We start from the raw sequence: 21,832 nt of genomic DNA on the forward strand, positions 1-21,832 counted from the left end.
TGATCTGTACTTTCTTCATTTTCATGTGCCCGCCAAGCACTCAGTCTTACTCAGGGCTGGCATTCCATAAGTTCTAAGTGAATATTCTTGACTATAATTGAACAATTACTGAAGGAAGCTAATTTTCACCCCATATATATTTCCTTTATTCATTATCAGTAAGATTAGTATTTGTAAGCTCAGTTTTCGGGGAACCTGTTATTCCTTACGATGCTAAAATCATGCAAATGCATTTTATATTTTAATGGGCATTCGTTCAGGTGTTATTGATACGGACAGGAAGCAAGGAAATACTGGGTAGAAGAAGGTGGTTCCCCAGCAAAGGCTCCACTCTCAAGCCTGGAAACCCACGGCCCTAAATGGGAACAGGCATTTCTGTTTTCATGTACAAATGTCGCCTTTTCTAAAATCACTCTGGCCTGCCACGCCTTCATCCTGTACCCACAAAAACCCCAAACCCCAGGATCCATGAGCAGAAGAGTGGCAGAACAGCAGAAAGGAGTGGCAGAGAAGGAGAGAAGAGAAGGGGCATCTGAACATCGAGAGGAGTTCAGCTGGGGAAGGTCAGAGAGGTGATTGGCCACAGGATGGCTGAACTCCAGGGTAAGATCATCTTCCCACTCCATCCCCTTTCCAGCTGCCCATCCATCCCACTGAGAGCAACCTCCACCACTCAATAAAACCACTGCGTTCACCGTCCTTCAAGTCCATGTCTGATTCTTCCTGGACGCCAGACAAGGATGCAGGTACCAGGACGGCACAGTGTAAAAGGCTGTCACCCTGACTCTCCACGAGCTGGTTTAATACTTAGCCATCCACAGACATTAACTGCTAAAAGAGGATTAATTATAACACATCCCTCCATGCTACCATGGGTCTAGGGCCCAAAAGCATTCATCCTGGTTCCCGCAACTGCCTGTCTGCATGCTCCCCATCCTATACAGGGTTTGAGCATGCAGTGGCTGAGCAAATGAGTGACCCCTGTTGCCAGTCCCACAAAAGGCTCAGGAAACTCTCCCAATTCACTTGTAGAGTTGATGGCTGAAACTACTACGTATGTGGTTACATATCAATCAGGGTCCCTAGGGGTGCCCCATAGAGACTGTCGTTATTAGCAGGAATAGGCAGACCTCATGTAAGTCCCTCCCTTCCACAGTTATTTGAGTTTATTACAAAAATTTCAGTTCCCCTCCCGTAGGACTACACTTAAGGACGCCATTGTAGTCAGGCATGGCCGCCCAACTGATTTTGGTTAATGAAACATGAGTAGAGGTGTCATATGTCACTTCCAGCAGGTTTACTATGTAGTATGCAATCTACCACAGGGATTGTAGTAGCATATATCAAGATGAAGCCTCATGCAGCATGGGTCTCTGAGTGAACATGATGAACACAGCCCCTTGTTGACCCACACTGGACATGTAACATGGCCAAGAAAATTTTTTTGTTGTGTTACTCCACTGAGGTTTGGCAGTTATTTGTTACTGCATCATGACACAGTCTAGCCTGATCAAATCCACTCCAGTGAGTCAGAATTCTTGTTACTTTTCACCTTCCTTGACAGCGTTGACATCTTCAAGCACCCCTCCTTTACAATCTCCAACTTAAAGTGCTGTGGTATGCCCCACGAGGAGGCTGTAAAGAATAAGAAAGTACTAAATGTCATTAAAAACCACACAGTCTCCAGAGCATGCGCCCTGGTTAAAGCAACTTTCTGTATTTTCCTCCAGGGAGTTTAGAAAACACTTTTTTCATGTGCTGCCCAGATCTGCCCTTCCGGCATTTGGGAAGGTAGCGGTGGTGTTGACAATGTTATAGGGTGATGTTTCCAGTACCCTGACCCACCGTCAAAAATAAACTTTCGCCCAATTTACCAAGAAAAATGGCTCAGTCAGGGCAGACTATACCAGGAAAAGGGAGCACTCAAAGAGAGTATATCTTCCTCCTCCTCAACTATAGTTTTGTAATCAACTTTTCTATCTACTTTAAAGTCTCTAATTTACTGTCTTAGAATTTTTTGAACTCACATTTCTTCATTTTAAAAACAAGGGATTCTCAAGGGAAATGAGCACAGTTCCCCTGGCTTTAAATTCTCTGGCATAAGATATGGGATTTCACCCTTGCTTGATATGCCAATTACTTTTCAGCAGCATTTGACAAATATTAAAAAGCTTAAAATAGGAGGCAAGAAAATGTGTAAATATTCAAACCCCCAAATCTGGCCTTTTAAAACGTCCCTAGGTGGTCCGTATTTGCATTGGGAGATTTAGTTTGGCATTTTTAACTTGCCCAAATAGATTCTCATTTTCCTCTAAGCCTGAAGGCATTCAAAGAGGGAGGATCCTCTTTCCAAATCAGCTGTAACCTATACCTTCTGAAAGTGAACAAAGTCACACTTTTCAAGGAAACAGGCAGAGAAAGGTTTTTTTTTTTTCTTTTGTTATTCTTTCTTCCACAAAATACACACCAATTACCACAACCTCTTGCTATATTGATACTAATGGGCAGATGGTGAAACAGGAGACGCACCGTCATTTTAAAAGGGGACATTGTGTCAAAACCCACATTCCCCACAGGGCCTGCTTCCCTTTCCGTCATCCAGACCCACCAACTGACATTCCACAAGTTGGTTCTGAGACAGAGTCTCAGGGTCATCCCCTGCACTCAGGCTCCTTTTAACATTCAACAACTTGATAAACATTTAGAGGCTTCCACATGGTGTGCTATAGGATCTAAAACTGCATTCAGAAGGAGAGGACTTCATTCCATTTCAATGAGTGAAGTCTTCATCTTGACAAAGAAATGTGTACTATTTCAGGTCAGAGTAGACAATCTAGCATGTATTCTAAACGGGAAAGTGAGGCCGGGCATGGTGGCTTACACCTGTAATCCCAGCACTTTGGGAGACCGAAGTGGGCCGATCACGAGGTCAGGAGATCAAGACCATCCTGGCTAACATGGTGAAACCCTGTCTCTACTAAAAATACAAAAAATTAGCTGGGTGTGGTGGCAGGCACCTGTAGTCCCAGCTACTCAGGAGGGTGAGGCAGGAGAATGGCATGAACCTAGGAGGCAGAGCTTACAGTGAGCCAAGATCACACCACTGCACTCCAGCCTGGGCGACAGAGCAAGACTCTGTCTCAAAAAAAAAAAAAAAAAGGGAAAGTGATCGTAGGCAAAGGATGTATAATGTTGTGTCATCATTTATTCATCCGAGTGAATGAATATTTCATTTATTCAATGAAAATATACTCAATTCTTGGCTTCACTCTGGACATTAGAATAAAATATAAACCTGGTAAGGAATCAAAACGTCCTTTCTACCAGAAAGAAGCCAATGTACTGGACTGCTCACTGGACAGTGTCAGACCAAAGCCAGACCAAAAGGATTAGCCTAAGGGGTTCAAAAAGGAAAACACCAGATTCAAACCATGCTGCCTGTCATTTCTTCAATGAAATATTGTCCTCCTTAAGACTCCCCTTCCCCCAGCAGAAATGCTCTGCATGATCCCGATTCAGGAAGGCAAGGCTTCCAGGATTCTAAGCATTACCAAACACACATTGATCTTGGGCACAGACACACAATGGGTGCTACATTTCGGGAAGTGAATGTTTTTACTAAACACATTAAAATGCTCCAAGGGGAAAAAGAACTCAGTCTTAAAAGAAAAGGAATATTAAGTAGGATTTATTCTGGCTAATATTTCAGGTCAACAAAAGCTTGTTGAATATTCACCATGTGTAAGGTTCTCTGTTGGAAGACACAATGATGTCTGAAGGAGCCTAAAGTCTAGGAGAAAGACGTATGTCAATGAGTAAATTTAAATCAAGACAATTTTTTTGTTTTAAAAAAATAAAGCATGCCCTTGGTTCAAAGGAAGGCAAGATCACACACATCCCAGATAAACTAGAGAGTGACATAATTGTTGTTGGATAATAAAAAGAATCATCCATGTATTTAGCATGTACCATGTGCTGGGACCTGTACACTCATTGTCTGCGATCCTCACAATAACTTTGCAAGCCAGGCATCATTGTCCCCATTTTACAGATGAAGAAACTGAGGCTCACACAGGCAGTAAGTGCGATATCTGACCTCTTCTTCTCATTACTTTATGCTGCCTCTTACATGCTCTTAGATGTTGCACTTTTTACTATCTTGTAAAGACCAAAAAAATTGACTTAAATTATTAAACAGGGAAGATTTCGATGAGAAAACTAGAACTTCTAAAGCAGAGTTTCATAACCTTGGCATCATTGACATTTTGGGTCAGATAATTCTTTGTTGTGGAGGCTGTCTTGTGCTTTGTGGCATGTTCAGCAGCCGTCCCAACCTCTACCCACTAGATGCCAGCCCTTCTCCCCAGTTGAGATAATAAAAAATGTCTCCAGACATTGCCAAATATCCCCTGGAGAAGACAATTGCTCCTAGCTAAGAACCACTGATCTAAAAATTTACTGGGGCCAGGTGCAGTGGCTCATGCCTGTAATCCCAACACTTAGAAGGCCGAGGGAGGAGGACTGCTGGAAGTCACAAGTTCAAGACCAGCCTGGGCAACACAGCAAGACTCCATCCCTATAAAAAAAAAAAATTAACTAGCTGGTGTGGTGGGACATGCCTGTAGTCCCAGTTACTTGGAAAGATGAGTTGGGAGAATCGTTTGAGCCCAGGAGTTGGAGTTGCAGTGAGTTATGATCATGCCACTGTACTCCAGCCTAAGCAACAGAGTAAGACCCTGTTTGTAAATAAATAAATAAAACTAAAAAGAAAGCACTGGAATGAGCCCATCTTGTACTGAAAATCATTAAATAGAAGATGAAAGACAGCTATCCCATCACCTCTACTTGAGAGCAGAAAATGGGACCAGCCTCTGTGCAGCTCCTTCTGGCCCTACGCACCTCTAATTTGAGTCCCATACAGGGAAGGCAATGGGCCTGACTACCAGTAGCTGTGCCACACTGACGCATAACACACAGCACCTGTGCTAGATAAACGTTCAATCTTCAAACTGGCATCTGCATACCCCTGGCCTCCACAGAGGCTTTCTAAAGAGCCTGCAGGCAACGGAAAAGTTAATGACATTAATTTCCAGATCCGCAGCTTCTGCCTATATGCTTTCCTAAAACTGTCTACCAGAGAATGTGCCCATGGTTGTAGAATTATTCGGGACCTCTTTTCCCATCTCCATTTTCACAAAATGCCTTCTGCCATATTAACGTTAAAGACAAATATAAACTAAACAAACAAACAAAACTCCAGGAAATCCCAAATCTTACTGTGGTGCTTAACTGCAAGATATAAAAACATCCCTTTGTGAAAAGAGCTTCTTCCCATACATTTTAAATTGAAGTTGGTATTTAGATTTTAATTGGATTCAAAGAACGATGTCACGGTTTTATTTTTAACTGTCAAAGTTTACAACATTCTGAAAATCACATTAATTTTGATTCTATAAATTTATGATGAAAAGCATTAGATGTAACCTAAAATGTGTGGAGATGATGGAGCTGCAGAATTTTTTTAAATTCTTGAGGGATTATAAAAGAGAAAAAAAAAATTTTGGAAGAGCACTGAGTTAAAGCATAATGAAGCACACTGGAACTGTTACCAGGCAGGTCTGTTGATCAAGTACAATCATCCTCTATAGTGCTTGAGATTCATTATTTTTATTATGAATGCCCTCAACTCTGACTGAAATTTCTGCTTTGTGTGTTTGCCACATTGATGGCATCAGCTGTTCTGTACCCCAAAATGAAACAGTGGGTTGTTCTCGATCATAGCAAGAATATAGGTAAGTAGAAAACTGTTAGGGCGTAAGTAATAACTTGGAAGCAAGAACAGCTGCTTAAGAGGATTTCAAGACTGATATGAATTGAAAACTAAAGAGCACGTAAGTCATCTGGCAAGCAGCGGCCCTCCCAGGATTTAGGAGCGAGTCAGTGTTCCGGATCATGACACAGCTGCTATATCACGGAAGCCCGAGAGGACAGAACAACCTTAAAGAAAATTCATCTTTGCAATGATTAAAGTTTTGATTTGCAGTTACCCCTGCAAGATAGTTTTCAGGTGGGGGCTGCTGTGCATTTGGTACTCGGCAAGACACCTGGCGACAGGGGAAGCAAACGTGGAGCTTCAACTCACCTTAAGTAAAGCAGGGCTTGCTTTTCTTCTGCCACATTGGAAGACATATTACTTGTTGTTGTTCCTTTGATAACACTTTTAAGCTTTTCCTATCAGTGTGTGAACATATTTCTTGAGGGACTCTTAGTCCTGCGACAATAAAAAGCTACACTAAACAATACTTTTTTTGGTATCCCACACAGGCAGACAAACAATAAGCTATGGTAGGAAGAGAAGAAGCAGACTTTGGAATCAGGCTGACCTGCATTTCAAATCCAGCCCTTCCACTATCTGGCTCCATGGGGCCTTGACCAAGAGACTTAATCCCTCCAAGTGTCTCCTTGTTTGTCAAAGAAAGAGAAAAATGTCCACCTTAGAGGGATGCTGGGATGATTCAACGAACTAACACATCTGTAAAGCACTGACTGTGCACAGGGCAGGTGCTCAATGAATGACAAGCTGAACTAGGACTGCCTGCCACGCCTGGAGGCCTGACTCAGTTGCAGGCCTGACTCACTGTCAGTTGATGTTTGCTGTACCTGCCACCTGGACTCCTGGTGAAACGCCAAAAAATGTCCTGATAGCCAAGAACATTTTATTTTGTGGCTGCCACTGGTAGGATAGTTTGGCTTTGTCTTCGATACATTTCAGTAGAGTGACCTCTGCTCCTCTCCCCTTTTTTAAACAGCATATGTAAACCAGTGATTCTTCATGTATTTTTAGTTAGCAATATCCCCATTTTTTCCCTAGAAAACTACATTTATGCACAAATGCATGAAAATTTGCATCAATTTTAGTGGGTTCAACGACCATCTGAAAACCATTCATATGCCTCCCTTTTACAGTATCTATGGGTTTTTGTTTAAGAAGTTTCCGCCAACAAAGAATCAAGGACGTTTTATGAATATGTGAGCTCATGAGGATTAGCACCTAGGCAGTGGTATCTATGTTACAATGGAAACTTCACTCTGAGATTCTGGGGCCAGGCCTCATGCAGAGAGGAATCAAGGAACACAAGTCCAGGATATTGATTAAAAGTGTCTGTCAAGAGGAATAATTTTGTTTTTTTTTTTTAAAAGACAAAGTCTTGCTCTGTCACCCAGGCTGGAGTGCAGTGGTGCAATCTTGTCTCACTGCAACCTCCACCTCCTGGGTTCAAATGATTGTCCTGCCTCAGCCTCCCAAGTAGCTGGGATTACAGGCATGAGACTCCAGCCTGGTCTCTAACTCCTGACCTCAAGTGATTGGCCTGCCTCGGCTTCCCAAAGTGCTGAGATTACAGGTGTGGGCCACTGTGCCCAGCCAAGAGGAATAACTTTTACATGGACCTGGTCAAGGATTTATACATGGCAAAGAAGAAAAACGAGAGTTGAATTAACTTGAGTTAATTCTCAAAAAAAGTCAACTCTAGAAGCTCCTAGTCCCAGCAAAGTTCCCAAGAGAATATATGTTCTCACATGCTCTAGGGAATGTAGAAGCCACAAAGGTTTCTAGTAAAAGAGATCCCTGATTAAGGTAGCAACTATTTACACAGCATTTGAGATCCACAAAGTTTAATAGCTACTTTCATTAAGGAGACAAAAACAATGCCATATATTATTTTAAGGGGCCATGGGTCTACTTTGAGTGTGCATATATTATTCACAGTTACCAATCAACTGGCAAAAAGTGTGGCTATACTTGTGGCTTTAAGAAAATAACAATGGATCACCCTGAAATTGGACAGCAAACCTGAAAGAAACAGATATACACTGTCTTTTTTGCCTCTCACACAGCACAATAGCCAAAATGGATGGGTCCTATATTTAGGGTCTTTGGAGAGACCTTATTTGAATCCTACCTCTGCCATTTATTAAATGACATTGAGTATGCCATTTAACTCATTTATTATTTGTAAAATATGGATAATAATGTCTACTTCATAGGATTAATATAAGAATTAAAATGAGATAACATAAGAGAAGAGCTTGGTATTCAATATATGAAACTTAACCACTGTAATTGTTTTATAGTATGGAAGAGAGAGGTTAAAACTCCTGGCCTGGAGTCAGGCCTTGATTCAAATGCTGCCTTGCTCAACTTAGTAGTCGAGCATAAGTTACTTGACAGCTTACAGCTGTGTCTTAGTTTCCTCATCTGTAAAACAGGATTACAAACAGTATCTGCCTCATAAGATTTTTGCGATGTTTAAATAAGTTAACACCTGTGAAAGTATTTTAAAATTCAATGCCTGGTAAAATGCTTAATATATTTTAGCTATTGTTATCAATCTTTGTTTCATTTGGTGGAACAAAGTGCAGGGAGAATAAAGTAATGAGGAATATATTTGTTTGAAACAGATTTTGAAACAGATGCATGTGACCTTTATATTTGATGCTACATTAAACAACAAAGAAACTGGAGAAAATGGTAACAGGGTGAAGCCTGTGCACACTGTCGTACTAAGGGGGGTACCTAGATTTCAGATTTGGCATGCATTTTACAAGACTGGTTTACATCGCTGTTTTGAGTATGGACAGAGCAGCACCCAGGCTGGATCCTTGACTCAGCACTGTCATCAAAGGCAAGGCTCATTTATTAAATGTAGACTCGGGAAGGAGTGTTTTTGGAGGCAGAGGGATTGAGAAGAAAGATCCTAGAGCCTTCTCTGAGATATAAAACATGGTGACTGAAATGCCAAGTGACTTCCTCTTACTCTCTTTGAAGTTAGTCAGAAACTGAAGACCATGGATCCCCTTCTGCAGGTCGAGTTTATTTTCTCTGCCCATATCCCTACTGGTGATTTTATCTAAAGCTTTAACAGTAAAACCACCATGCATGTTTTCAGTAGCAAAGAGGGAGGAAAGGCTGGGGGGTGGGGAATGGCTGCAAGCCACTCCCTCCTCCTTCTCCAGGGGACTGTGCACAGCATCTCAGAGGTCCAAAGAGGGAGGAAGCAAGTGCATTTGTATCTGAGGCCTGAGACAAGAAAGAAAAAGTAAAATGCTGAGATGCTGTGGGCCAGAAACAGGGCTAAGAGCTTGACAGGCTGGAAAATCCTGCATTCGACCCCCAACTGTATTCTAAAAACTTCCCAAGGACAGTGCTAGAAGTTTTAAGAGGAATGGGTCTTGGAGCACTGGATCCTCAGACCTAAACAAATATTCAAGAGTTGGTTCCTATGAAGAGAACATCTGGTGACTCAGTGGCAGGTGTCTCAGATTTTATTTTATTGAGAAATATGATCAGAAGAGCTGAGTTTGGACCCCTTTTTCCACACCAAACCTTTTTGAACAAACTTGGCATTGTAAATAATTAGAGGCAGTATTACATTCTCACCAGTACCCTCAGCTTGCAAATTGCACTGAATATGCCCTTTTCAAATTTACTAACACTGATCAACGTATATCTCTCTAATTTCCACAATTAAAGTATGTACACATACTGTTACTCATATCTGTGTTAATATCAGGCATTGGGTTGTCACCTGCAGTTGCCTATGCCTTACTGTTAGCTGTTCTTTTTGCTAATCTGGAATGTTTGGAAGCAATTTTTTCACGACTCTGAACTACAGTAAGTCTACAATGCCCATTTGAAAGGCATTCCAAGCAAGAAAATGGCTGGCTACTTATTCCTGCCCCTTACCTAGGATTAGTAGAGGCCAGAATAGCGAATATATTCCATTTTCTGCATGTTGTTGAGTCTCTGATCTCCTATGTAATTTCCTGTCCTGATCCTGGGCTTCTGTTTAATCTGATTAGCCAAGGTACAAGTCATGAGACTCCCGCACACTCAGTTCCCATCAGCGCTGCCAGGATCACTGCCCTTATGATGACGACGCACGAATTTATAAGGCCAGAGCGATTCCGAGTGGGAGCAGGGGAAGGAGAGCCAGGCGGCCAGGAAGGTGTTTACCAAAACAACATCCCTCCCCACACTTTTTCCGCAGCAGAGAGAAACTAGCGTCTTCTCGCTTTGAAGTGTTTAATCAATGCCCTGCTGGAAGTGAATTCGCTCCCTCCGACTTGGAGGGTAGTGACAGCATCTAAGAGCTTTGCAGACAGCTCCAAATGTAATCAAACAGCATCCTTTCCCCTCCCTCTGCAGCTTCCCCCCTCCTCCAGGGGCAGTCAGCCGGTGGCCCAGAGGGGTGCAGATTTCAACGCAGCTCGCCCTCTGATCCCCCGGGAAGACTGAGGCGGCGCGCACTGGGACGCCCCTCCCAGCCCACAAGGTGGGCGACCAGGTGGTGACCCACGACCCTTCCTTCTCTGCCCCAGTCTCTCGGCTCTGCCGAGAGCGGGGTGCCACTGGGGGGCTTTGGCCGCCTTCGGGCTCCGCGGAGCACGCAGGAGCCTGGGCAGGGAGCAAGGGCAAGGGTCCGGCTGCGGCTGCAGGGGCCTCGGCTCCAGCCTGGTTCCCAGCGCAGACGACACCGGGGTGGGGAGGGTTGGGGAGGGCTGGGGAGAGGTGCGGAGGCGGCGGTCCGAGGAACGGCGACATCCCGCTCCAGTTTACCTGGACGCGCTCGGCAGCGGCGGAACTGGGCTCCCCGAGCCGGCGGCGGCTCCTGGGCGGCGGCAGCGTTGGCGCAGGCGACTCCCGAAGGTGGCGGGGCCGGCTCGGGCAGGATGTGCTGTCTCACGCTGCGCCGGCCGCTCCGCTCGGGCTCCTCCGGGAGCTATCACTTCCTCTCTCCCAGAGCCTGACACTGACAGCTCCCCGGAGCACCCAGTCTGCGGGGCTCGCCCCGCCCCCTGCCCACGCCCTCCACGCCCGCGCCCCTCCTGCGGGAGGGCCTCCGCTCCGCGTCTACCGCGCCCGGTCTCGCCAGGAGCGGGTGGCGCCGGTCCGGAGGCTGGTGGCGAGCAGGGGACCTGGAAAGGTCAATTCGTCTATCCCTCTGCCGTCGGCAGGACTTAGACCTAAGTTGCTGCAAAGAGGAGAACTTCAATATTCTGGGAGCTCCTGCTGAAATGCCACCATTGAACAACTTTCACTCCCAGGCAACTACACTTCTAAAGGTCATTTAAATAGAAATAAAGAAAGCTCAGATCTACCTGTTGTACACAATGACTTATAGGTCTGATTGATCCCAATTTTCCTAGTATAAAAAAGAATTAAGTGTGTGTGTGTGTGTGTGTGTGTAGCTTGCCTTCACATTGCTTCTTAAAGTCCTAGTTTTTAAAAATCTCGGTAACTAACCAGACGCGGTGGCTCACACTTGTAATCCAAGCACTTTGGGAGGCCTAGGTGGGCGAATCACCTGAGGTCGGGAGTTGGAGACCAGCCTGACCAACATGAAAAAACCCTGTCTCTACTAAAAATACAAAATTAGCCAGGCGTGGTGGCATATGCCTGTAATCCCAGCTACTCGGGAGCCTGAGACAGGAGAATGGTTTGAACCCGGGGGTCGGAGGTTGCGGTGAGCCGAGATCCCACCACTGCACTCAAGCCTGGGCAACAGAAGCAAAACTCCGTCTCAGGAAAAAAAAAAAAAAAAATTCTGGGCAACTATTATTGAACTCTGCAAAAAACAAGCTTGCCACAACAGCTAAGTCATAAGGCCAAAAAATTGAGTTTGGGATGTTAGGGGGTTTGGCACCATTTTATAGATAAGCTTTTCATCATATTTCTTGCACATCTGTGGAGTATTTGTACACGTTAGAATGTAAATTAGTGGAGGGCAGAGACTTTATCTTGTTCACCGCTGTATTCTCAGTATCTAGAACAGCATTCACTATATAATGGGTATTCAGTAAATATTTATGAACTTATTAATTCACAAGTACTACAGTAATTTCAAAATAAATACAGATTCTAGTATGAATACATACTCATCTGTAAATGGCCATCCTTATTCTACTTTGGCCTTCCTGGCTAATCTACTGTGATCATCACTATGGCTAGAAAAGAAAGAGGTGAAATGTCTAGGTAGAAGGTATTCAAGGTATTCCAGAAGGAAAATTCTATGAAATAAATACTTGCCACTACCATGACTGAATATTTAATACATGTCAATTCTACATACATTTTCCTTTAACTTTTCTATAACATTGTATAGTACATAAAATGAATGCCATGCCCCCAGAAAAGGAATTTGAGTCAAAGAAGTTAACTCCTTTGCCCAAGTTCCATAGCCACTGAGTGATCTAGCTGAGATTTGAATTCCCATTCATCTGCAACTTGTACTTTAACTACTTTGTATTCTGGTCTTTCCAACATGGCATTGTTTTTGTTGTTGTTTTGTTTGTGTTTTATTGTTTTTTCTTTTCTTTTCTTTCTTTTTTTTCTTTCTTTGAGACAGAGTCTCCCTCTGTTGCCCAGGCTGGAGTGCAGTGGCACAATCTCAGCTCAGTGCAACCTCCACCTCCTGGGTTCAAGCGATTCTCCTTCCTCAGTCTCCTGAGTAGCTAAGATTACAGGTGTGCACCACCTAGCCCGGCTAATTTTTGTATTTTTAGTAGAGATGGCATTTCTCCATGTTGGCCAGACTGGTCTGGAACTCCTAACCTCAAGTGATCTGCCTGCCTCAGCCTCCCAAAGTGTTGGGATTACAGGTGTGAGCCACCATGCCTGGCCTCAACATGGTATTGTTGAGTGCCCGTGAAGTAGGAGGTGGGACTTAGACACTGGACCAAATTGAGGACTAGCTAAAACAGAGATGGGGCGGAGGCAGCTTTCTGCAAGAGATGCTCACCAGTGTGCCATGTCAATTTACCATTGCCATGGCAACACCCAGGAGTTACCACTCCCTTCCATAGCAATGACCCCATGACCCAGAAGTTACTACCCTTTCCCTAAAAATTCTGCATAAACTTTGATCTACAAGTAATTAAAGTAGGTATAAATATGACTGCAAAACTGCCCTGAGCTGTTACTCTCTGCCTATGGGGTAGCCTTGCTCTGCAGGAGCAGTCCCAGAGCTGTAACACCGCCAGAGCTGTAACACTGCCACTTCAATAAAGCTGTATTTTTCAACTCTACCACTGACTCACTCTTGAATTCTTTCCTGGGCAAAGCCAAGAACCCTTGCGGGCTAAGCTCCAATTTGGGGGCTCACCTGCACTGCGTCACACAACCTGCAAAGCATTGTGCTTGGAGCTTCACATGATTTAAAAAAGAGAAGAATATAATCCCTCTTCTTGAAGGCGTTAAAATCCAGTTGGAGGTGCAAGGATAGGCAAAGGCAATCTAATTAAAGACAAACAATAAGGAAATAGCCAAAGCAGTACAATGGTTTGGGTGGATGAGATGGTAGGAGGAAATTAGAATTATGACAATAGATAATATTGAAATAGGTAGGGTTTTAGGGTAGAAATGAAGAGCAGAGAATATTTTCGGGCATAAACAAATCTCCAAAGAAGAGAAAGAACAAAGTGTACTCAGCAAATAGTGAGTGGGCCAGCTTTTTGGAGCATGACAGACTCATGGGAGAGCCAACTGGGGCCCTGAGAAAGGCTGTAGAGCAGATAATGGAGAATCATTAAAGGCCTTTGAGTAGAGAATGACACTTGGGAAGAGTCATCTGGGGCTATCTTTGGGTAGAGGATTGGAACAAGGAAAGGCTTAAGAGACAAGTTTAAAGTTCATTCAAAGAATCCAGGTCAGGATTTAAAAGGCCTGAGTTTGCCAAGTTGTATTCATCACAAATAGTCTGTAATATATGCCCAGAGCAAATTAAGCCCTCAATTTCAAAGTTAGTTATAATATTATCACTTCTCAGTATTTAATCAAAATAATTCAAAGTAGGATTTCAAAGAGACACTTGCACATTCATGTTCAATGCAACATTATTCACAATAGCCAAGAGATGGAAGCAACTCAAATGTTCATGAATAGGTGAATAAGTAAAGAAAATTTGGAATATATATATGCACACAGTAAAAGTTTATATTTAAAAAAGAAGAAAATCCTGTTACATGCTACAATGTGGATGAACTTGAAGGACACTATGGTAAGTGAAATAAGTCAGTCACAAAAAGTAAAATAGTGTATGATTCCACTCAAACGAAGTATCTAAAGTAGTCAAAATTGTAGAAAAAGAAAACTCAGGCATACTACGGAGATATTGCGAGCTCAGTTTCACACCACCAAGTATCACAATAAAGTGAGTCATACAAATCTTTTTTGGTTCCTAGTGCATATAATAGTTATGTTTACACTATACTGTGACCTATTAAGTGTGCAATAGCATTATGTCTAAAACATGTACATGTCTTAATTTAAAAATACTTTATTGCTAACAAATGCTAATAATCATTTGAGCTTCAGTGAGTTGTAATCTTTTTGCTGGTGGAGGGTCTTGCCTCAATGTTGATGGCTGTTGACTGATCAGGGTGGTTGTTGCTGAAGGTGGGGTAGCTCTGGTAATGTCTCAAAATAAGACAACAATGATATTTGCCTCATCCATTGACTCTTCTTTTCATGAAAGATTTCTCTGTAGCATGTCATGCTCTTTGATAGCATTTAAACAAATTTATGGGCACATAGTAGGTATTTAGTATTTATGAGGTACAGGAGACGTTTTGATACAGGCATGCAGTGTGTGTTTGGTAGCCTTTATCCACAGAACCTTCAAAACTGAAGTGAACTATGTCAAACCCTGCCACTACTTTATCAACTAAGTTTATGTAATATTCCAAATCTTCTGTCATTATTTCAACAATGTTCATAGCATTTTCACTAGCAGTAGGTCCCATCTCAATATATCACTTTCTTTGCCCTTCCATAAGAAGCAACTCCTCATTCATTGAAGCTTTATTATGAGATTGCAACAATTTCAGTCACATCTTCAGACTCTACTTCTAATTCTAGTTCTCTCACTATTTTTATTACATCTTCAGTGATTTCCTTCATGTAAATTTTGAGCCTCTCAAAGTCATCCATGAGGGTTTGTATTGGTCCATTTGCATTGATATAAAGGAACCCCGGAGGTTGGGTAATTTATAAAGAAAAGAAGTTTACTGTGGCTCATGGTTCTGCAGGCTGTACAAGAAGCATAGTACTGGCATTTACTTCTGGTGAGGACCTCAGCAACCTTACAGCTATGGCAGAAAGCAAAGGGGGAGCCAATGCTCCCCTTAATCACATGAACAGAGTGGGAGCAAGAGAGAGAAGAAAAGTGCCACACTCTTTTAAACAACCAGATCTCCCATGAATTCAGAGTGAGAACTCACCATTACCATGAGGAGGTCACCAAGCCATTCATAAATGATCTGCCCTCATGATCCAAACACCTCCCACCAGGCCCTACCTCCAACATTGCAGATTACAATTTAACATGAGATTTAGAGGAGACAAATAAACAAAACATAACAGGGTTGGAATTAACTTCTTCCAAACTCCTGTTAATGTTGATATTTTGACATCCTTCCATGAGTCACGAATGTTCTTAATGGCATCTAGAATGGTGAACCCTTTCCAGAAAGTTTTCATCTTACTTTGCCCAGATACATCAGAAGAATTCCTGTCTATGGCAGCTGTAGCCTTACAAAATATATTTCTTATATAATGTAACGTCAAAGTCAGAATGACTCCTTGATCCATGGGCTGCAGAACAAATGTAGTGTTAGCAGGCATAAAAACAATATGAATCTCCTCATACATCTCATTGGAGCTCTTGGGTGACTAGGTGCATTGTCAATAAGCAGTAATATTTTGAAAAGAATCATTTTTTCTGAGCAGTAGGTCTCAATAGTGGGATCAAAATGTTCAGTGAACCACTGAACCATGTACCGTCATCTAGGCTTAGTTATTCCATTTATGCAGCATAGGCAGAGTAAATTTAGTATAACTCTAGGGACCTTAGTATTTTCAAATGGTAAATGAGCATTGGCTTCAATTTAAAGTCACCAGTTGCATTAACCTGTAACAAGAGAGTCATCCTATCCTTAGAAGCTTTAAAGCCAGACATTGACTTCTCTCTAGCTACAAAAGTTCTAGATGGCATCTTTTTCCAATACAATGCAGTTTGTCTGCATTAAAATCTGTTGTTTATATAGCCACCTTATCATTTATCTTTATATCTTGTGAATAACTTACTGCAACTTCTACTTTAGCACTTGCTGCTTCACCTTGCACTTTTATGTGATGGAGATGGTTTCTTTCCTTAAACCTCCCAAAACAACCTCTGCTAGTTTCCAACTTTTCCTCTGCAGCTTACTCACCTCTCTCAGCCTTCGTAGGGCCTTGATGTGGATTGGGATAAAGGGAATGTTGTGGCTGGTCTGATTTTCTATCCAGACCACTAAAACTTTCTCCATATCAGCAGTAAGGCTATTTCACTTCCTTATCATTCTTGTATTTATTGGCATAGCACTATTAATTTCCTTTAAGAACTTTTTCTTTGCATTCACAACTTGCCTATTTGGTGTAAAGTGGCCTAGCTTTCAGTTTGTCTTAGCTTTCAACATGGCTTCCTCACAGAAGTTAATCATTTCTAGCTTTTGATTTAAAGGGAGATACGTGACTCTTCCTTTCACTTGAACACTTAGAAGCCACTGTAGGGTTATTAGTTCACCTAATTTCAATATTGTTGTGTCTCAGGAAATACAAAGGCCCAAGGAGAGGGAAAAACATAGTAGAAGGACTGGTCAGTGGAACAGTCAGAACGCATACAATATTTATCGATTAAGTTCGCCCTCTTAATGGCATGGTTCATGGTACCCCAAAAGAATTGTAACAGCAAAGATCACTGATAATATATCAATATAACATAAAATAATGGTGAAAAATTGTGAAAATTACTAAAATGTGACACAGAGACACAAAGAAAGCATGTGTTTTGAGAAAAATGGCACCAATAAACTCCCTCAATGCAGGGTTGCCACTAACCTTCAATTTGTAGGCGGAAAAAGCCAGTATCTGGTAAGCACAATAAAATGAAGTATGCCTGTATAAAGATAATTTCCAAGGACTGGGGGTACAGGGATGGAGGAATTAGTGATTAATGAGTGAAGAATTTCAGTTTTGCAAGATGAAAAACTTCTAGAGGTTTGTTGCACAACAATGTGAATGTACTTAAAGTTACTGCACCATACACTTTAAAATGATTAAGTTGGTAAACTCCGTGTTAAGTTTTTGTGACAATAAATAAGTTTTAAATTACTTTAATTTTTGTGTACACAGGAATGGTACAAATATTGGCTATGGGCCTGGAAAGGAATAAGAAATGAATGTTCTCTATCTCTAAGAGACTCAAAATCTAACGAAAACATACAACTGCCTTTTAATACCAAGCAGACTAACAAAGGTACAATAATGGAAGACATTTGCCATGAAAGATTGAAAAAGGAAAAGTAAATTCCAATTGAGAATGCTTTCAGGCTGGGCGCAGTGGCTCATACCTGTAATCCCAACATTTTGTGAGGCCAGGGCGGACAGATCATGAGGTCAGGAGTTTGAGACCAGCTTGACCAACATGGTGAAACCCCATCTTTACTAAAAATACAGAAATTAACCAGGCATGGTGATGGGTACCTGTAATCCCAGCTACTCAGGAGACTGAGGCAGGAGAATCGCTTGAACCTGGGAAGCGGAACTTGCAGTGAGTCATGATCGCACCACTGCACTCCAGCCTGGGCAACAGAGTGAGACTCCATCTGAAAAAAAAAAAAAAAAAAAAAAAAGCTTTCAGTTTTCAGTCTGGAATGGAAGGCCTTGTTGAAGAGGTTGTGAGGGTGTGTGTATAGTTAGACATGTTTCAACAAATGATGATGGTATTTGAGAACAGGGTTAGAGATCAAGCAGAAAAACAGGCATCTCTCTCTCTCTCTCTCTCTCTCTTTCTCTCTCTCTCTCTTTCGATAGACCTTAGTTTTTAGAGCAGTTCTAGGTTTACAGAAAATACAGAGTTCCCATACACTAACTTCTCTCTAGCCCTCCTCCCTCTTAGTTTCTGGTATTATTAACATCTTGTATTATTGTGGTATATTTGTTATAATTTATGAGCCATTATTGACACATTATTATTAACTAAGGTCCATGGTTTACATTAAGGTTCACGATTTGTGTTGTACAGTTATATGAGTTTTTGACAAACACATAATATCATGTATCCATCATTACAATAACACACACAACAGTTTCACTACCCTAGAAATCCTCTGTGCTCTACCCATTTGTCCCTCTCTTTCTCCTTCCAAACTTCTGGAAACTACTGACTTTTATACTATCTCTGCAGATTTGCCTTTTCCAGAATGTTATATGGTTGGAATCAAATTGCATACAGTGTAGTTGGTCCTGTGTATCCACAAGTTATGCATCTTTAGATTCAACCAACTGCTTATAGAAAATATTTGGAAAAAATAACAATATAGCAATTTAAAAAATACAAAAAAGCCACAGTATAACAACTGTTTACATAGTATTTGCAATGTATTAGGTAAGTAATTTAGAGATGACTTAAAGTATAGTAATCACAGGGATACATCCTGAGAAATGTATATTTGTGCAACTTCATCACTATGTGAATATCAGAGTGTAGTTCCACAAACCTGGGTAGTATAACCTACTACATACCTAGATTAGATGGTATAGCCTATTGCTCCTAGGTTATGATCCTGTAAACAGGCCAGGTGTGGTGGCTCACATCTGTATTTCCAATGCTATGAAAAGCCAAGGCGGGAGGATTGCTGGAAGCCAGGAGTTTGAGATCAGCTTGGGCAACACAGCAAGACCTCTTCTCTACAAAAAACATTTAAAAATTAGCTGGACAGAGTGGAGTGCTATGATAGTCCTAGCTACTCAGGAGGCTGAGGCAGGAGAATTACTTGAGCCCAGGAGTTGGAGGTTACAGTGAGTTATGAGTAAGCCACTGAAGCTAGCTAGCTTTTAGGGTACAGGTGGTTTTTGTTTACATGGATGAAATGCATAGTGGTGAAGTCTGAGATTTTAGTGCACCCATCACCCAAGTAGTGTACATTGTACCCAATATTGTGTTTTTCTTCCCTCATTTCCCCTCCCACCATCTCCACTTCTGAATCTCCAATGACCATTTTACCACTCTGTATGCCTTTGAGTACCCATAGTTTAGCTCCCACTTATAAACGAGAACATACGGTATTTCATTTTCCATTCTTGAGTTACTTCACTTAGAACAATGGCCTCTCTAGCTCCATCCAAGTTGCTGCAAAAGATATTATCTTGTTCCTTTTAATGGCTGAGCAGTGTTCTATGTTGTATATATACCATATATTTTTTACCCACTCACTGGTTGATGGGCACTTAGGTTGGTTCCACATCTTTGCAATTGTGAGTTATGCTGCAGTAAACATATACATGGAACTGTCTTTATATAATGACTTATTTTGCTTTGGGTAAATACCCAGTAGTGGGATTGCTGGATCTAATGGTAGATCTACTTTTAGTTCTTTGAGAAATCTCCATACTGTTTGCCCTAGAGGTTGTACTAATTTATATTCCCATCAACAGTATATAAGCATTCTCTTTTCAGCACATCCTTGCCCACATCTATCATTTTTTTGATTTTTTATTAATGGCCATTCTGACTGGGGTGAGACGGTATCTCATTGTGATTTTATTTTGTATTTCCCTGATGATTAGTGATGTTGAGCATTTTTTCATGTGTTTTTTGGTCACTTGTATATCTTCTTTTGAGAAGTGTCTATTTGTGTCATTTGCCTTTTGATGGTATCTTTTTTCTTGCTGATGTATTTGAGTTTCTTGTTGATTCTAGATATTAGTCCTTTGACAGAGGCATAGTTTGTAAATATTTTCTCTCATTCTGTGGGTCGTCTGTTTACTCTGATTTTTTTATTTTTCTGTGTGGAAGCTTTTTAGTTTAATTAGTTCCCATTTGTTTATTTTTGTTTTGTTGCATTTGCTTTTGGAGACTTGGTCATAACTTCTTACCCTAGGTCAATATCCAGAAGAGTTTTTTTCTTGGCTTTCTTCTAGAATTTTATGGTTTCAGGCCTTAGATTTAAGTCAAGATTAAACCACTTTGAGTTGATTTGTGTATATGGTGAGCGATAAGGATCCAGTTTAATTCTTCTAAATGTGGCTATCCAGTTTTCCTAGCATTTATTGAATAAGGTGTCCTTTCCCCAATTTATGTTTCTTTATGCTTTGTTAAGGATCAGTTGGTTGTATTTGGCTTTATTTCTGGTTTTTCTATTCTGTTCCATTGGTCTATGTATCACTTTTATACCAGTACCATGCTGTTTTGGTTACTATAGCCTTGTAGTATAATTTGAAGTCAGGTAGTGTGATGCCCCCAGCTTTGTTCTTTTTTCTTATGATTGCTTTGGCTATTTTGGCCCTTTTTTTTTTTTTTTTTTTGGTAACATGAGTTTTATAATTTTTTTTTCTAGTTCCATGAAAAATGATGTTGGTATTTTGATAGGAATTGAATTGAATCTGTAGATTGCCTTGTGTAGTAAGGTCATTTTCAAGATAGTGATCCTTCCAACCCATGAGCATGGGATGTTTTTCCACTTATTTGTATCAGCTGTGATTTCTTTCAGCAGTGGGGTTTTTTTTGTTTTCTGTTTTTTGTTTTTGGAGACAGAGCCTCACTCTGTCCCCCAGGCTGGAGTGCAGTGGCATGATCTTGGCTCACTGCAAGCTCTGCCTCCCGGGTTCACGTCATTCTCCTGCCTCAGCCTCCTGAGTAGCTGGGACTACAGGTGCCCGCCACCACGCCCAGCTAATTTTTTGTATTTTCAGTAGAGATGGGGTTTCATCGTGTTAGCCAAGATGGTCTCGATCTCTTGACCTCGTGATCCGTCCACCTCAGTCTCCCAAAGTGCTGGAATTACAGGCATGAGCCACTGTGCCTGGCCTCAGCAGTGTTTTATAGTTAGTCGTATAGAAAGCTTTCACCTCTTTGGTTAAGAATATTCCTAGATATTTTTTTTCAGCTTTTATACAAGGGATTGGGTTATTGATTTGATTCTCAACCTGGTCATTGGTGGTGTACAGCAGTGCTATTGATTTGTGTACATTGATTTTGTAACCAGAAACTTGACTGAATTCTTTTATCAATTCTAGAAGTCTTTTAGAAGGCTGTTTAGGGTTTTCTAGGTATAGGATCATATAGTTGGCAAACAGATAGTTTGACTTCCTCTTTTCCAATTTGGATGGACTTTATTTCTTTCTCTTGCCTGATTGATCTCGCTAGGATTTCCAGTACTGTGTTGAGTAGAGATGATGAAGGTGGGCATCTTTGTCTTGTTCCAGTTTTCAGAGAGAATGCTTTCAACTTTTCAACTTTTCCCCACTCATTATAATGTTGGGTTTGCTATATATGGCTTTTATTATTTTGAGGTATGTTCCTTTTATTTATCATTTGTTGAGGTATTTTTTTTATCATAAATACATTTTCTGCATCTACTGAGATGATCATATAAGTTTTATTTTCAATTCTGTTTATGAGGTGAATCACACTTATTGACTTGTGTGTGTTGAACCATCCCTGCATCCCTGGGAGGAAATCCACTTGAAGATAGTGGATTATCTTTTCGATGTGCTATTGGGTTTGGTTTGCTAGTACTTTGTTGAGGATTTTTGCATCTATTTTCATCAGGGATATTGGTGTGTAGTTTTCTTTGTTATGTCCTTTCGTGGCTTTAGTATCAGGGTGGTACTGGCTTCACAGAATGAACTACACAGGATTTCCTCTTTCCCAATCTTTTGGAATTGTTTCAGAAGAAATGGTAACAATTTTTCTTTGAATGCCAGGTAGAATTTTGTTGTGAATCCATCTGG

The 21,832-nt window shown here is 41.4% G+C and overlaps 1 protein-coding gene across 2 annotated transcripts in view; it reads right to left on the bottom strand.

Moving 5' to 3' along the window:
- Positions 1-10,843, bottom strand: part of DYNC1I1 (dynein cytoplasmic 1 intermediate chain 1) — a 320,393-nt gene extending 309,550 nt beyond the window's left edge. For both annotated transcript variants that reach the window (XM_007982105.3, XM_007982103.3), the window contains exon 1: positions 10,619-10,843. The gene's annotated coding sequence lies outside the window, so the exon portion shown is untranslated. The remainder of the gene's footprint in view (positions 1-10,618) is intronic.
- Positions 10,844-21,832: the final 10,989 nt, after the last annotated feature.

The sequence above is a fragment of the Chlorocebus sabaeus genome, chromosome 21 (assembly GCF_047675955.1).
Source record: "Chlorocebus sabaeus isolate Y175 chromosome 21, mChlSab1.0.hap1, whole genome shotgun sequence".
Taxonomy (NCBI): domain Eukaryota; kingdom Metazoa; phylum Chordata; class Mammalia; order Primates; family Cercopithecidae; genus Chlorocebus; species Chlorocebus sabaeus.